Source organism: Manacus candei, unplaced genomic scaffold (assembly GCF_025592945.1).
Source record: "Manacus candei isolate 608988 ecotype Guabito, Panama unplaced genomic scaffold, ASM2559294v1 h1tg000023l, whole genome shotgun sequence".
Lineage (NCBI taxonomy): Eukaryota > Metazoa > Chordata > Aves > Passeriformes > Pipridae > Manacus > Manacus candei.
Window position 1 is genome coordinate 10,912,214 of NW_026138071.1, and position 18,924 is coordinate 10,931,137.

General features: G+C 35.8%; 1 protein-coding gene across 1 annotated transcript in view; it reads left to right on the forward strand.

Moving 5' to 3' along the window:
- Positions 1–18,924, forward strand: part of B3GALT1 (beta-1,3-galactosyltransferase 1) — a 206,263-nt gene that overhangs the window by 64,536 nt on the left and 122,803 nt on the right. Inside the window, exon 2 of the mRNA XM_051787501.1 lies at positions 18,009–18,149. The gene's annotated coding sequence lies outside the window, so the exon portion shown is untranslated. The remainder of the gene's footprint in view (positions 1–18,008; positions 18,150–18,924) is intronic.

Here is an 18,924-nt window from a genome sequence, read left to right on the forward strand (position 1 = left end):
ATCAAATTGTTTTTATAGAATTATTGTTTACTCATTAAAAGGCATGAAATGTTTTTTTAAATCCTACAAGGCACTATGTGGATACTCATTATTTACCTATAAATAGTCATTGCATCAGAAGTCATTTCAATTTACAATCTTACCTGAAAGACTTTCCACTACTACTCTCTACCTTTTGAAGTGATGATGTCCTTTCCTATCCTTTGATTTTGTAAAAACAGTTGTAGCATGTGATTTTATTTTGGTTAAAATTGGGGTTTTGTTTTCAGTGTATCATAGAAATAAAATGAATGGTTGAGATAAAAATACACTAATTCAAACGTTAAGGTGGGGAGAAATAAATTTGGGTTGTAAAAGAGTGTTTCAGGTCTTTTTGCCTTTGTCAGCACGCACATAGTAAATTTTAGTACTGTCCAGCAGCAGATGAGAGAAGAGAATAGGTATTCCTCCCATTCCTTTCTAAATGTGTATATAGGTAGTACAATTTTGGTTAAATGAGTTTAGAGAGAGATGGAACATTTTAGTGTCTCCAAGAATCAACATTGCAAACCAAAGCCTTTTTTTAGCACTTGCTTATATCACAATAATTGCATAAATCACTGAGGCATCAAGTATGAAAATATTTCAGAAGTGTCAACTATTTTTAATGTTAGAAGGTAGCCCAGGAATCAGCTACAGATATTGCACAGAAATGAAATAGCCTTTAGCAGGATGATTTACAATCTAAAATCAAGATATTCTGTGACTTGAACATAAAATTGAACTTTAGAAACTGAAGATCTACAGCCTGTATTGTTTGTGCAGCTGTTAATAGCACTGAATCATGAGTTCATTACAGCTTTATGATAAATTGTCTGATAGATGGTAAATTGAAAAAACAGTGAAAGATCATAAATAAGACTACTTTCAACAACCTAGCATGAATGGTCAGTGAAGGATCTTAAATAACATGACTTTCCTTCACAGTTTGTGAATAATTTGTACCTTAATGAGTTTGAGGGGGCAGGACAATATCATTCTTATAAAAATATAGGGACAGAGCAGCAACTCTGGATATACTCTAATTCTGTTTTGTTCTAGATTTTGAAGTAGCAGTCTGATTTTATTAGTTGCAATGGAGGTATCCATGTTTTGGTTACCTTAATGCTGCAGACTGCACTGATGTGGCTGCGCTGAATCCCACAACTTACTGCTTCCCTCTCTCTTCCCACATAGACACCACAGATTTGTGCTTTGTAAAAGGAGGAAATATCTGTCTGTTAGAGTAAAGCAAGCTGCCACCACAAATATTCTCTGTCTCTTTCTTGGCATAAACCTGTTGTCATAGAAGGAAATTTCTTTGTGGGTCACAACACACTATGGATTCAGGGAGCAAAGACACAGGCACAGGGCAGAGGGTACAATAGGAATGACATACAGCATATTCCCCCTATTTTGTTAATTTTTCACTGATCTACAGTTTTTCCTAAGCCACAGAAATTTTCTTCAGACTTAGAGGCAGAATAAAAAGAGAAGTACAAATATGCAGGACAAAAGACATAATTGAAATTATTTGCAAGAATGTTCTTAATTCTCCAAAATCAGCAATCTCTGTGTGCCAGCACAGAAAGATGACATGACATGGTTTATTGATACATGTGAAATCTCAGAAAGGGCTCTTTCCTTTGCAAAATCTTCCCTTAATGAGAAAGAAGAGGACTAGATCCCTGGTTTAATCTATATTTCTCCAAGTAATTATGCTTTTATTGTTTAAGGATTCTGAATTACCTGAAGGTGTCCTCTAAATGTTAATTTGCTTTTACTGGTATGATAGGATACATTTTGAAACCATATGATCAAAGATACAGGATTTCTTAAGATGAAATGGCTTTGAAGATCATAAACAGACTCCTGGAAAGTAAAATCTACATGGAAATTATTTAGTCAGATTAAGATGCAGAATTTGAGATGGCTCTAATTATTTCTGGTAGGAGGATGACAAATACAAGGGCAGAGATGAGTAAAGGTTCAGGGATTTATATTATGTTGCCTTCAGGAATTTATTTCAATGGAATAAAGCTGTTTAAAAGCAGCAGCCACTTTGGTATTCAAATGTTTTTGGCTTGCTTTTTTTCTCTAAGGTGAATAAGTCCAGGGAACTTTGAGTCTGATATTTAGGTATACTAAATACTCTCTCACTGCATCTGGGGAAAATCAGTTACACACTGTTAAGGAATCTGTAGTCTAGCTCTAATGCCTTTTTTTAATTTTATAGGATTCTGCTTGCATTTGTCATGTTTAAAGGTTTTATATTATAAATATTTAAAGGATCATTTGGAGGTGACACAACTAAGGTAGATAATGACTGTTGAGCTTAGACTAAATTGTGAGATACGTACTGAGAGAAACGCCAAGAAGACTTTCTTCAGGTGAACTGCTGGTAACCTCAGGCAGATACAGAAGCACAGACATCTATTTTAGGCATACTCCAATGCAGTTCTTCATGCAAGGCAAGTCTTAGCCTCATGAAAGAAATCCTTTCGTTGCTTCATCTGCGTCCTGTCATCATAATTAAAAAAAGCTTTCCACGGGAGTTTCTTAATTCCGTACTACTCAACACTAAACAGTAGTTCCTTCCTCTTGTAAGGGAGTTCTTAGATAGCAACAAATACTACTAACAAATGAAAATTTCAAAACTCCTGAGGAAGTATGTGTTATCATATGAAATATTAAGATCAACTTACTATTTTTAACACTTTAACAGATCATTTGGACTTTTTTTTAATTCTAGACAATCCGTGTTTGGAAGAACTGATTTCACATCAGGGAAAACAAATTATGACTTTCCAATTAATGCCTTGAAATTTTAATTTCATTGAGGGTTAGGAGACAGGAAAAAGTGCACAGAGGAGAAATAGTCCGGGGAAAACAGTTGGAACTGACAACGGCAGGAAGGGATAGAGAGCTGGAACTGAGAATCTGAGACTTGATAAGTAGTCCTCTGCTTGGGCTTTGTAGCTAAAGATAGAGGCCTGGCCACCTTCCCTGCCAGCCCCTTACAATGATATGCATCACTCTTGTGCAGATGGCACATGACTGTTGCCATCCACCTTGTTGCCCCTGCAGGACAGAAAGGCTTTGGCTGTTAGTCTACAATATGTTTAAGTCTCCATTTAAACCTAAGTATTATTATTAAACATCCTAGATAGTTATAAACTGCACACATTAAATGATTCACAGAGAGAAAAACATTCAGAACCTGTTTATGGAAGATTCTTGCAGACTTTTAAAAACTATAATTTTAAAATTAAATTTGGACAGATTTTTTCCAATATGTTTGGGCTCTTCCAGCTTTCCAGACAACAAAGTTGTCTTATCATATCAAATACAAGGTTGTGGAAATGTTGGTTCACCCCAAAGCCTATTCATATTTTCCTCCAATTTATATCACATGTTGGAAACTGGAAAGCACCTTTATTGCACCATGTGACAGTAGTTAAAAAAGACCTACACACCCTCTGCCAACAAATAAGAGACTTACATCTAAACAGGTACATTTTTAAAACTAGGAAGGCTAGCAGAACCCAAATTCTGCTTTACTGTCCAAAGTCCCACTTGGTTTCCTCTAAGAGCAACACATCACACACTACTACCCAAGTGATTTCTCTCCCCAGATTAATACAGGGACCTATTCACTGTGTTAAAGGAAGAATGCTTTAGGCCACAGAAGAAACAAAAATCATTTAAAGCTCCCTCTGCACAGGCAAAGGGAAACAAACTGGAGAAGGGCTAGGAGACTAATTTGGTGCTGCATTTGTGTTTCTTAGTAGGAATCATTATATCTTCAAGTTTGCAAAGGAAGCCCAAGTAGCAAAATATGATGGAGAAGAGGCTTGTAGAGGTAGCAAATTTGCTGCACTGAGCAACTCGCAGCCTTTTTTGTTGTAAGTGCATTCACAAAAATGTTCTGGTTTTCCATTTCTGGAGATTTGTTTTGGTCATTCCACGGTGCTCTATTGCAAAACCACTGTTTGGTGGTGCACTGCTGCCAAGATTTGATAACTTATTTCAAAACTCTGGCTTATTTGGTTGTGTACTAGCAGCAGGACTTCATAACTCATTTTGAAGTAGGATGAAATAGTACAATCTGGCCATTAGCATTTCCAAGGCAAGCACTGTGCATTAAGGCTACAGGTCACCAATGTGACACATCTTCATGGGTTGTTTTTCTGAGATTGAGTTTGTACTTTTATTTCCTCCTCCAGAAGCCTACTTATTTTTCATTGATTTCCATTAAAGTAAGGAGAGCACTGATCCAGAAACAGTTCATGAGTTGCATTATCCAGTTTAATTAGAGTGAACAGAAAGTTTCTGCACAGACAGAAGAGTCAGCATTCAGCCTAAAATGCAGCTTTGGACAGTAATGGCTGAGGCTAGCAATGAACTAAAGTGAGAGGCAGTGCCAATTACCCCTTCCACTCATTATGCAGTACATTAAGAATGATGCTATAGCATGTTCTCTGTTTTAATATTTAGTACTATATAGTAAATATGTCTGTTTAAATATCTTTCTCAATCCTAAACCATGTCAGAAACAGTCCGATAATGAGTTTGTTTGAAGTATGTTTTCAATCAGATTCTTGTTTTGCATTTTCTACTTTTCAATAAAATATTTTGCTATCAAGCCAATTAAATGTTTGTAGTAACAAAAAGCTGATAAGCTGCATTCACTGTGAAAGTACTTTTTATGCCTGTAAGATAGTGTCATGGTAGCATCTGGAGCACAACAGAAATGTTACCATGCAGATTTTCAAATTTTGAGTTATTATTTTGTTGTGAAAGGTTTACTATTGAGGTCATGTCTACAAGGTGGTTAAAAGTAGGCTGCAGTTTGCATAAACATATCCAAGCAAAGCACCAGTTTGCCAAGCCAAAGGCAGTAGTTAGGCAAGCTCAGTGTGAGCTGACCACCTGCATTAAGGGCTCCCACATAGATTCTTATCCCACATAAAGTTCTTTTCTGCAGCAGATGCACAGTCAGTGTTTGAGTTGTCAGAAATAATTGTACTTCAGTTGCAATTCAGAGTACACAGAAGGACACGAGAGGTCATGTGCAGGATAAAAATGAAATAGCTAGTGCATAGATAGTTTCACATTATTTTAATTGTTAAACCGTAAGCATGTAATTTTAAAACACCGTTGGCATGACTTAAAAGCCTATACTCAAATCCAGCACAGCAATCTCCTTTCTTTCGTAAATCTGACCAGTGGAGTTAGAGACAGCAGGGGAAAAACATCTCTCAGAGCAGAGAGAATTTGAGGCTGGAAGGGTGGTGGCACAAAGAAACCCCTTCAGAGCTAGCAACAAATTTGCCATTGAAATGCTATGCTGGTGCCTGTTCTGTCCCAGGACAATATACTGCAGGCAAAACTAGTTGACCCATCTACTGACCCACTACCTGCAGCATGTGTGGTCCAGGATCAGGAGAGGAGCTGCCCAGCAAGTACATGACATGCTACCACCATGGCCAAGGAACATGGAACTGTGTGGGAAGTGGAAGAGTTGAGTCTGTACTAAATAAATGAGACGCAGCAGGCATGTGAAATAAAATCAAAGTCAAATGAAGTAGAATGGATGGATTAAAAAGAAATTTTTTCACTAGTACATAGCCTGTGTAGAAATTAAAAAAAAATAAATAAATAAACACAGGAACATAAAGTACTTCTGTTATGATACATTAGAAAACCATTTTTGTCTCTGAGAATTTAAAGCAGCTCCTCACAGTTTCTTTGTTAAAAAAAACACCTTTTTACCTTTTCAAATACAATTTGCTTACATGCAGAATATACAGTATGTGCTTAGTATTCATTTAGGGATTTTGCTGGTGAGAATTTTTTATTTTACTTTGATAACTTTCTTAATTTGGGTATAAATCTAGCTTTATATCTTTTCAAACAGAAAAACACAGTTCATTTACGTGATTGTTCTCCCTATAAATCATGTAATATACACTGAGAATATGCTGGGGGGGAAACTATTCTCTCTTTTCCTGTGTGCACTATAATATATCAGTTTCTGCAGCAATAATTTAAACACCTAAAAGTTGCTACTGAAATCCTCTATTATTACAGTTCTGGGAAAGAGAGATTTAAATATGTAGTTTCTGAAACACATGCGCTTGGGAAATGTTAAAAATGTGGCACTGAATTCCTTCAATTAGAAGAAGATGTATTAAAAAGAATATTATGCATGAACTCTGTATGTGGGATTCTCTTTTTTAATAAATGCTCCCAATATATAATTCTTTTCTTAAATGGCATGGGATTCTCATAAATAAAAGGTCTCCAAAATTAGCCAGTCTTTGCCATCACAAATATATGCTTGTCTTAGTTATTCGGTTGACATTGCTGCTTTGGGCATCTCGAGGCAGTGTAAATAGAGCAGGTGTTTGAGGGCAGGTGGGTGTGATGGGCCCATGTGCCTGGCTAAGATGCACATACTGCTGCTGGACACAGGAAGCTGAGCACAGTGCAGGAATGCTCTGAGGGGTTAAAGAGGCACCTTATGGTCTGCAACTAGAGCACTGTGGTTACATGCCCAAGGTTAGTCAACAATCAGACCTTTTTACCACAAAATCAGACAGGCAGGAGCTCTTGATTTTCATTTGCCTCCTTCTATAGCATGTGGTATAGTCTTTTTCTCAGTCACTTGAGCACTTTTACCAGGTAACATTCCTTCTATTCTATTTGTAGGACATGTTGATGTCACACAATGTCTTTGGCTCTTTTCCAATACCACATAGAAGCTGGCAAGGATTTGTGTGTTTTTAATAAGAATATAAGATTTTTAATAACTTAGTCTCTCTAGGGACAGATACTTCTGTTTCATGGTGTACAGGAAGATTAAAAAAAAAATCAACTCCACCTGGGGATTACTCTTGACAATGTCATTAGCTCATTGTCTGAAGTCCGGGGAGAATTATTTTCTTTACCCTGATAGTCTCATGAATTACAAGAATTAAGTATTCTTGTGGAATTCAGCACATAGCTGAATGAAGATCAGATCTGCTATACAATCGAGCAAAGTAAATATGTGTAAACCTGTTCTTTTTCTCAGCTATTGCATTTTCTGTACTTCTTCATCGTTGGTTCCTTAATTTGAGGCCTTAAAGGCTGACTCTGCCCTGATACTGGGCATAGATAAGTACCTTCTCCCAAAGGAAATGACATGGCCTGGTATTGTGATGGCATTCCTTGCGAAAAAAAACTTCTTCGCAATTTTCTGGTTTATATATAAAAATTTGATAAAATGCTTGTATTTATTTTTCTCCAGAAGATTTTCTCAGAGATGTCTAAATGTATTTCTACTTAATAATATTTCTACTTAATAATAAGCTGATTTAGTTTTCTACCAGAAAAAAAATTGGTGTGATAAGGCATGCTAATAAACACAGCTGTATGTTCCTTTCTTACATATAGCCTTTTTGCAAATGAATAAAGAATATGCTTTTGAATTCTTCATTAGTTTAGCATCTTAAGAAAAGTTAAAAAGAAAAACAGCACTTTTGACATTATGGTTGAAGCATGCACATTGTTGTAAGAACCAGCTAATGTATTTTTCTTACAAAAATACTAGAAGTTTTATAGGAGGATGTAAGGATACAAAAAGAAAACTTTCTAGTGGAACAATACAAGTCCCTTTGTCAGATTCCTCTGAGAATTGCATATATATTGCTCACAGAGCAGAACTGGCCATTGCAAATTCCCACGTCATTTGAAAAAATCATTGAAACACCAAATGTTGAAAACATTCTGAAATACTGTCTTGAAAAGCTGAAGACTAAAGTTTATATCCCTGAAACAGGAGAAAGGAAGAGTAGATGGATTAGGTAGCTCTCTCTAGTAGTGCTGTGGCTGCAGGGTGGCAGCTGGTAGGCCTAGAAACGAACCTGAAAAACTCTTCTTCCCATCTCCCCCCCAAGATATATCACCATTAAAAAGCTCATCTATAATAACTGACAGCCCAGTATCTCTCCTACCTTTAGCATAATTGTTTTATGAGCTGCAATACACCACAAAATCATCACACATACTCAGGGCTGTCTCACAAAACGACCATAACAACTGACTGTATCATTCTGGAAAGAATATTCCAAATTGTGTTCTTTTTACCAGATTTCCCAATCAGCTGTCTAATGCTTCAAGAAAAAAAAATCAGCTGATAAACCAGATTCTGAGTGAGAAAATGCCTGACTGAATTTTAAAATTTGCTCATTGCTAGTTAGAAAGTCATAGTATCTCATTCAACAGTAATGGACAGTGGGCCTGGAGGGACAGTGAAGAATTAACTCCTCTGAGTCTAGTCAAGGATGGAGTTGGGTTTTTTTTTCTTACATTAATTCTACTGTACATATTCCATCATATGCCAAGCATGATAGAAAATAAAGGAAAAATAAGATTAATTTGTATAAGGTCTTCTAAATATAGAAAAGAGATAAATGCTGTTTTATCTAATTGTTAAAGACACTGCTAAAAGATAATGATTAACCAATGCAGCATGGTGAGAGCAATATAAAGTAGGTTAATCATCTGGAGCTCACACAAACCCTGTTAGCCTCTAGTTAGTCTTTTCCCTAAGGTATCAACATAATTTGAATTTCAAAAAAGAGCTTAACAGAACACAGTTCTTTCTTTTTTGTTAAATAAGGACTTGGACCATAAAAAAAATCAACTTTACCTTTTCTAAATTTCTGTGTAATCATCTGATCTGAGCTAATAGCATAAAATTGAGTAGTGTGAATATTCCCTGTTAGCTCCAGAGAAGGTAGTGGTAAAGCTCCCACCAAGTTTTGATTCCTTAGTCCAAGATACTAAGTACCTGGAATTTCTCATGAAGATAGATAATCTCTGCTAAATGAGAAAGATTTTATGCTATGCTGTGCTATGTTACACACCCATGCTCTCCATTCCATGGGAATAAAAATCCATACTCCATCAGTGGAATCAATGTAGCTAATTTATTACCACCTGGGCATCTGACACACACACACACAAAAAAAAAAAGCTAAGAAATTATTTCCCAATGTAATATTCATAGAAATGAAAAGCAAACCTAAGAGGAAAAGAAAAACACAATTCAACCAGCATTTGTTTTCATGATCTTTCTTTCTTTCTCTCCTTCTTTCCTTCTTTCTTTTTCTACATTTTAAAAACTCAAAAAATCAGTTTTCCCTCTCACAACTTAATAAAATGTGTTACTGTAGGACTGAAGAGCAGAAGTTTAGTGAGGAATAACAGACTAAATTAAATCTAATTGATCTTAGGCAGCCATCAGGGATATTCATAACAAGGAGAAGTGACCTTAAAAATACTGATCTCTTCCCTTGTATTTGTAGGATGTGTCATCCTCTCAACTCTGCTTACCCAGCACTCATTACATTTATTTTAAAAAAATAATGTTTTAGTTGTTTTTAAGTCTGGCATGGCTAGTTTTACTTAATTGTCACTTAGTTTTCAAAAATTACTGGGCTTGTAAATTTCATAGTAGTAAAGAAGGTAACAAATTCACAAGTGACTAAGCTTGTTGAGCCAAAAAAATTGTCTTGCAACTTCTGTTGGTCAAATTCAGACAAAAAAATGACAAAAAATCTAATAACAATTGAAGGACAAGTCCCACTACTATGGCACTATTGAAACAAAATTGCTGAAAAAAAAGCCACATTTTTATGCTTGCCTATTAAGTTTCTCCATAAAAAAAGGGTAGTAATTCAGAGGGCTTTTGTTCTACTAATCACTAACTACAGTGTTTTCCTAATGAAAGTCGTGCATAAAGAAGTTATTTAGCTGTTGAAGGTTCTGAATATAGAGTATAAAGGACTGGGCAGTTTAACAGTATAAAAGAGATGCTAGAAAGTCAATTTTATATGTATTAAAGTCAACGTTAGAGATTTGCAGGGTTTGGAGGGGAGGAAAAAGGTAGGGTAGAAAAATTCTGTCAGGAATACATGTGAACATCATAAAGATTAGAACATCACCTATATAACTTGATTTACAGATTCTTTTTTTATTATTATTATTTTTTACTAGAGTCAGACCAGCAGTCAGCTCCTCAGCATGTGTTTTGGACTGTGCTTTTCTGGACAGTCTTACCCTAATTTTTTCACAGGAATAAATTTGATTTCTTTTTCTACCTTTTAAAGCTGAACTTCTTTTGATGTTACAGGTTACTCTGTCTTAAATATGTCTTGATTTTATATTTGTGGGTTTGGAGGTGGTGGGGAAAAATACAGGTGGCTGGGAAGCTTACACTTTCACACATTGGCAGATTTGTGAAAATCTTCGTGTTTCACCCTAATACTATTTTTCTAAGCAATTCTCTGACTAAACTGACATCTTAGCAAAAATTATCAAACCCCTTTCCCTCTGAGCTTTACTTCTAGTTTAAAAGCACATTTATCTATAAGGCACTCTGGACTTCAAAGATGGTGAATCACCCACGTATCTATGGCATATGTAACACTCGAAGTCACAATATTTTGTGTATTAGATTAATATTTGCCCCATTTTCTAGAACAATGCCAGACTCAGATTGATAGTTATCTTGTTGATCGACCCTGCTTCTCTTGTTGTAGCTTATTTAAGACATACACCTCCACAGCTGATTCTTTGCACAACTGTAATTTAGAAAAGATTAATTCTTTTTCCTTTGTAAAAGAAAATGTAATTGCCATATATTCTCAAGAGCCCAAGTTGACTTCTTCAATCTGATTTTGTGCTTCCTTCAAATTAGACTTTTTTAAAGAAGGTGGAAAATCAAACATCCTAATTTGGACTTTATTAATAAATCCCTAAACCCCAGATTCTCAGTACACAGATGAAAATTACTGGTTATACAATACTTGTAAGAGTAATATGGGAAGCATGCATTTCTTTCTAGAAATGGAATGATATAGGAACTGATATAAATTTTGGAAGAATGATATGTTAAACTAGATTTATTTATGTAATGTCATTGAAAAGCTTCACACTGGAAGATGCAAATCATGAAGTAAACCAAGATAAAATTATGACAGTTGACCAGAAAATAGAAAATATTTATTTTCTATTTACTGTTTAGGTACTTACATACACTACAACTCTCTCATTATTCATTATAAAAGTTGGGAATCACAGAAATGGTATTTCTTACCATTGCAAAAATTACGGAAGTATCATGGTCTCCATTTTATAGAAGAGAGAAAAAAGCCCAGAAGCCATGCAAGGAATCTGAATTTCCCCAAGCCCACTCACTGGCCTACTTGTGTTATAATCTAGACCTAATGGCTAACTGTGTCTTTGTCATTTTGAGACAGCAAACTTAGTTTGAAATTATATGTATCTACTTATTCAGTGCTGTTAGGTGACAACAAAACATTGTTTGTGTTTCTTATTTTCACTGATAACCGGTTACGTTCCAGTAAGGTGGAACTTTTAAAATTTTAGTGGGACCAGAATGTGTGTTTTTTTAAAAACAGTTCTGCTAAAAAAACAAAAAAATGTTGATCAGATTCATCTCATGTCTCAATTGAGATCGCAACCGTATCTAGTATCTACTCTCAATTAAATTGAGTGGATATGACCTTAGTTTGAAATTAAACTTCTTGAAAACCTTTTTTTGGTCTTCCAGAACAGAACAGGGTTTGGTGGTCTCTGAAGTGTACCTGAAGGTTTGGTTTGAGCTCTTAACCCCTCTGCACTTTGCACCTATTCACTCTATCCTATTCTGTACCATTACAAAATAGTTATTGTTTACTACTCACAACAGTAAAAATCATCAGCATCATCAGTGCTGATATTTGGAGGAGGATTGGAGGCAAGACAACAGCAGAAGTGAAAGAGTTTAAGACTTCATGGGCGGCAGTACTGACTCAAACAAATGTCATATCCCAAAGGGAGAGTGCCCGATTCAGTTTTATGAGCCTTCCTACCTTGATCATTTGGCAGCAAGCAACTTAGTGATCCTGCTAAACTTGCTTTCAAACTCCTGTCTTGGCTGTGCTACTCACAGGAGAAGTAGGCAGAGAGAGAAAACAAAGCAATGCCCTTCCCTGCCTTCACACTCTCCAAACTCTCTGCGCTTCCAGTTCCCCTCCCACGACATTCACAATGGTATTCCTCTGCTCAGCTCTTTCTGTGTGGCACACTTCAAAACACGATTTCTCACATATAACCAGGGAAAGGAGATACTTTGCATAAGGAGAATAAAATCAGAGGGAGGTATCTCAAAAGTCAGTTTAGGACATACTGTGGGAGTTTAGAGGATGCATCATGTAGGACATAAGAGGACTAAAGGAACCAGGAAAGAAAAAGGGAGACTGAGGTTCATTTTACCATTGCAAAGTTTATGCAGCTCAAAAGCATATACCACAGATGGCAGCAAACTGGAAATACAGGCACAGTGAACTTCTTCCCATACTAATTCTGAATTTACATACTTGTTTATATGTAGCCCATTCAGCCTTCATCAGCAGAGATGTCTGAGATTTGTAGTGTGAAGGTTCATGGATACATGAATATTTGAGCTTTACTTATTTTATCCAAACAGTTTTGTTCTACTTTTATCACAATATAACTAGCATTCAAATTATGATATATATCTTTAGAAAGCACAGTAAGGGGGAAAATAGGTACCAAATAAAATCTTATTAATTTTGTGCAAAAATGAAAAAAAAAAATTGTAGAGCAGCATGAGGGCAGTCATAAAGCAGGGGAAAAAAATCATGTAATTATTTAAGGAATAGAGATAAACTATTTGGAATTCCTACAAGCAGGCAACTAAATTAGTAATAGATACTGGTATTCTCAAATACTTGATAATTAATATAAGATGATAAAAGACAGTTCAAAATAAAAAAGAATAAAGGATTTTTTTTAAAAGTGTAAGTCAGCATAATGAGCTAAAAAGTAAGAAATAAGACCCTCTTAATTTAACAGTAATTTTTAATCAGAGGCTGAAATATTAAATAATACATTTAAGATAATTTTGCAGTTAGCAATTGATCTGCTATACATATGAACAATATTCAGGGTAAAAGAAAATATACCCTGTTGCACTACACAGTAATCACCAGATTAATTAAATACAGTAAGAACTGTATTACAGCCAGTCTAACAAGGAATTTCCCATCTCAAGCAGCCAACTCATAGGATCAGTTTTCACATCAAGTACAGTATTTCTGGAGCAGTGATTAGCATCAGGATGGAATCAATAATGCTATAAGAGTAATGAGGCACAGAATCACTCCTCTTTTTCATACAAAGGATTATGAAAGGAATAAAAAAATGGAAATTGTAAGCATATTTAATTGTTCAATTGAGTTAAAAGATGTTAAAGGTATTAAAAATAAGCAACTACTATTTTTCAATTGACAAAGCGTCAGATGTTATTTATTCTTTCACCCAGAAAACAGAGACCAGTTGTTTGGACGTCAGCTATTGAAAAATCATTGTGTGAAAGTTAAAATGCTCACTGGAAAAGCACAGTTCAATTAAGCATAGCCTGCACGGATCAGTCAGAGAAGGTCATACTTTACTGACACACAAGAGTACTGTGAAGACGTTACTGCCATGCCTGATGAAAGAAATTCAGTAGATTTATGATACCCTGATTTGACAATGCCCTTCCCTCAGAAATTAATGACTTTAGGACAGTGCTAGGACATAAGGAGTAAATGGAACTGTTAGTTAAAAATAAGAGCTGGGGGAAAAAATGCATTTGAAAGCTTGTTTTTTCAAGTTGTTTGGGGAGGATTTATGTAGGTCTAAATCAAAATTCTAGCACCCCCATACTATTTGGTTTGGGGCAAGGACACTAATTCTTTCCTTATTTGATTCTTTCTTTAAATGGCAAGTAAATATCAGGGAGATTACAATATCTAGAGGAATCAGTAAATGACCAAATTGAGTCTATACAAAAATAAACCCATGTAAGGATATGTGTGCATACACCTTGTGTAGTAATGCCATTCAGGAATGAGGAGGTGTGGAAACATCCCTGAGCAGTGCCCTGCTGTGTTTTGCTACAGACAGGGCATTGGAATCTCACACTATCCAAACCATGAAACACAATGAAAACGTGGACATGTTTCTGTTATTTAAGTTGCCCAGACCAGCTAGGCAACCACTTATCGTGGGAAAATAATATTGTGTTGTCCCATGCTGAAACATGAGATCTGTACCAAGTCTTTGGAAAAATTCAAGTGTAAATTAACTGGTGTATACCTACATTCAGCGGCTTTTTAAATGCCTGCCTAGAAGATACAGATGTGTAAAATTATTTTTCATAAATTCTATCAGTGCCTCTAATGGAACAAAAAACTTCCTATACAAATATCAAGCTACCCAATACAACAAGAGCAGATCTAGTACAGAACTTTAAGAATATCTGAAAGCAGAGGGAAAGTGTCATCTTCTACGAAATGCAGCAAGTTTTCAGAGTACTTGGTGAAGAGCTCTAACAGACACACACTAGAAGTTCTTTTAAGATTTCCCTGTAATTGAAACTTGTGTTATTACTGAAGTATTTAAATTACATAAAAAAGAATGTTGATTTTTCTCCTAGATAAGATTTGAGATGGTATAAAGTAATCAGAATTACGAAAAAGACTGTCAAAGACAAAATCAAATTGGGCCAGAGAATCAGAAATTATGAGTGCAAGAGATGAGCTTGAAATTAGGATAAGGGATAACTAAAAGCTGGATAAAACATACATATCTGCAAGGGTGGGACATTATCAAAATATTCTTAGGATCAATTAAAACTTTAATTATTTTTTTTCTGAACTTTTTTTTTCCCCTCGATCTGGCCCTAAGGTAATTTTTCACTCCCTTGAGAAAAGAGTTTTCTACAGGGGAGGCAACCTGCCTCTTCTGGTTCATATCTTAAAAGATGCCATGGTCCTTGGACCTTTCAGCCCCACTGTAGGTACTGTACATGCAGGATCCTGCCACAGTGAACTCAAGACTCCAGACCCCAACACACCTTACTCTGCTTCACAGCATGTCATATGTAAACACTAGCCCGTACCCTAAACTATATCTCTGAGATTTCCAGGTGGCAATCTGATCCAACTTGGTTAGTGAAACAGTGTTGTAGAAGCTGAAGTACCTAGAGCAGATGGAGTGACATCCCTATCTGATTATTTCTGAGCAATGGGAAAGGTGTAGTCCAGGTATGGGTGAGCACAGCAGCTCATTATCATTTTAACCAAGCCATTGTTATGTAAAGGTTTTAAAACAGAACCAAGTTACCATGGAAACTGATTGAAGCAAAGACTTACCATAAATTCTTTTCTAGACAACGGTAACAGGACTGACAGGTGGGCTGTAAAAGGAAAATGAGTACAATATGAGTTAGGCATGTTGGTCTGTTTTCTCTTCCTAAAAGCAGGAGAGAGCATTTATAGCTCTGCTTTATCTCTACTATTTTCTACTGTGATATATTGAACATATTTTAAAAGAAGCTCCCACCTAAATGAACCTTTTATTTTGTCATAATCCTATTTGCAAGGGGATGTTGGTGCTCTAGAGAAAAGAGCTGAAGGGCAGGGCACTCCACTTATTTTCCCAAATTATTATGTCTTACCAGAATCATCAGGGAGGAAGAGCCATCACTCAGGATACACATTTGCATAAAGTGCCCTTTCCCGACAGTGTTTATATTGTGGTCCTGAAATATACTCTAGGTACGTTTACATCTCAGCACAGCACTCCCCTTGTACAATATGAAAGAAGGTAACAGGGGAATTAAATGGTTTTAGTGAAGAAATACCCCTTTTACCTTTTACATAATTTTGAAAATATACCTCTTTTCTGCAATCCTATTCAAAGTCAAAATGATTTGGCTCTGCAAATATCTTTCTTAGTCTGATGGATGATGGTAAGAATAACAGGGATTACAGTACACAGCCCCCAAAACACAGTGCCAGAGTTTTACAAAGGGAAATTGGCAGAATGAACAGCAGAGCTTGTACCTTTTCCACTTGGAATATTTAGCTGGGAATGATTTCAGCATATCAATATGCAACATTTTTTTAATTCTGTGCCGGATGTTTCTACCTGCTGTGCTTAATTTCAGAATCTTGTGTTATCATTAGAGAAAAATATTCTCTTTTGCGATACAATTTTCTACCAAAAGGAAGGCATGAGAAGGGCAGATTCCTACTTGAATTCATCCCACTACTTTCCTAGCCCAAAGTTTTTTCTTCTTGGTTCCAGCTTCCAGCTGGAGCTGTATTTGTACATGCCCTCCTGATGTAAGCCATAAAGCAATTTTCTTCCAGATTTTAAGGGGTCAGCTATCATCAACAGACATAGTCTGTCCCAGTACACTAGAATCACAACAGATAGTCACTTTTTCCAGCATGTTTGCCTTACAGCTAAAAGTAAGGCAACAGCTGGTTTTCTAGTCAAAAGTAAATATACTTCTCACCTTCAGTCTGTGCCTTCCTCAGCACTGTGGGGGTGGGGACATGACAGATGGTTCCTGCTAAGTAATCAGAGATAAAATGGTATTTGGTGTATGGCATAAATTTCCAGGCAAATAAGAATGCTTTTCATTTAATATTGTCCCTGTGAAAAGCTGGATACCTTAATAAAATGTGGCAAGCTCTAAGGAAACTCATATTACATGTTAAAGTAATATGAAGTATGAAGATGAGACTAATCACAGAACTGCGATAAATGATGCACAAGCTAACGGTTACTTGTCAGAAGAGAATTTTTATAACTCTGTTATAGTCCAGGCTCGGTTGTCAGTCATGCTTGGGCAGAGGCTTGTGAGGTCCTTGGGACTGGACACTCAAGGAGTCCTTGCATTAAAAGGTAGAACCCTTTAAAGGAAGCCATTTTAAGCATTTCTGTGCTTTTTGTCTTCATTCTGACCCTCCTGGAAAAGGGTCAACAAATACAGTTGTTCTCCTCAAGCAAATAAATTCCTCATGAAGGTAAAAATTATTTCAAAGATATGCTTTTAATTCTATAAAGGGCATCCCAATAATTGACAGTTTAACACAATTAAAATTCCTTGGCACCATTCTATGTTCCCAAATTTTAATTATTTTTCATATCTGCTTCTTTGACAAAAATGTGTCATTTCAAGTAATCATCATCAGATTCCAGATACAGGTGTTTATTGGACTTAATTAAGGAGGTCAGAGTTTTACAAATAAGAATGTTGGCAATTGTTAAAGTTCATAACATTGGACAATACAATTTTAATTTACAAATTCTTGCGAACAGGTATGATTATTCAAAAGGAAAGGTGGGGAAAAGAGGCACAAGAAATGGAGGAGGGATTGTAAGGAACTGGAAAAAGCCAAGATATAAGTTCAGGGAGTGGGGGGAGACACCCAAAAACCCCCAAACAAACAAACCAACAAAAAAAACCTCCAAAAAAACAAAACAACAACAACAAACCAAAAAATGATAAAACAGAAAATGAAACAGAACAAACCTCCGTAAAACTGCAATGTACAAAATTACCATTTGCAATACAAGGATAATTCTTCCAAGTCCAATTAGAATTCTGTGAAAATTGCTGAACCTTGTAGACGTGTCTTAGATAGGCACCTTGTTGTAAACTTCAAGATTAGGCCTGAAAGAAAAGAGATCAGTGCTGTAACTAAACTAGACTGTGACATATCTGACTTGTCATTCTAAAGGTGTTGCTTGGGCTTACAGAGGAAAATTTCCCAAACACTGGTGGTTTTTGTTTCTCATGAGCCCACGTTTTATGTTGCGAGACATTATTTATACATGTTTGTGTTGCCACAGTTTATGCAGAAAAAAATGTATATAAGCAGATTCTGTGCATGGATCTAAGTGGTTAGCAATATAAAAATATGTCAGTATTCACATCTGCAAACTTACTACTTCATTACTTGACCCCAAGTCTCTAATTGTTCTACCTCTGTTTTCATGGAAGACAGAAAGAAAAGTAATAAAAGTCTGTCATTTACCCATATGTAACTCATGGATATTTGTCAATGCAGGTTTGTCAATATAGAGTCCACATTGGTTTCACATGTGACAAGGAGGCAAGCAAACAGTGGAGAACGGCAGTACATGTGATGCAGATAAGCAAGAAAGAAAAATTAAGGACAAAAAGACAGAGCAGTTACTAAAAAAAAAAGGTAAGTGATTCAGATGATTCTGTATAAAGTGTAAAATGTAAAAAGAATGGTATCAAATAGTGTATGTTTATCTTGCCCTTCCTAGTATTTCTGAGAATTATGCTACATGTGTCTATGGACATACCTACACACACACACACACCCCTACTTACACTCACTCACACAATGAATTTACTTTTTGAACAAAATTTTACCCTCAGTGAAAATATTTACTATACTGGTATTTGACATTTCTTTTAATAAAATTTTCTAGATTTCATTTTATTTCCTTTACATAAAACATTGTACTATTTCTACAGGAAGCCAGACAAGTAATATTTTGACTGGGGAGTAAAAGAATGTTGTGCTATGTGTTTTACTGTTCCTTCTCAACAGTTCTAAGTTCTCAAACCTTACAATATATATCCTGTCCTTGAACTGATCTCTTGGGGCATTACAAGCACACTGCAGAAATTGCATATTCGCCACTAACAGAAGGTGGAAACAAAATCATAGCTAAACATTACATACCTATCTGCTTAATCCTTACCTCTCCCTTCCACTCACAAAACTAACACTAACTTGAGAATGCTGGTATAGCAACACACATGAAGTGTTAAGAAATGGTTACTTACAGGTTTTTGCATTCCTGAGTAACACCATCACCTTATCATATCCATTTAGTTTATCCACAAAACAGAAATCCTTTTAGAGTTTGGCCTTGTAGAAGTGCTTTAACCCATCTACAAATGTTATGCTTATATTTAACTTTCATAGAACAGCATCTAATGCTTCC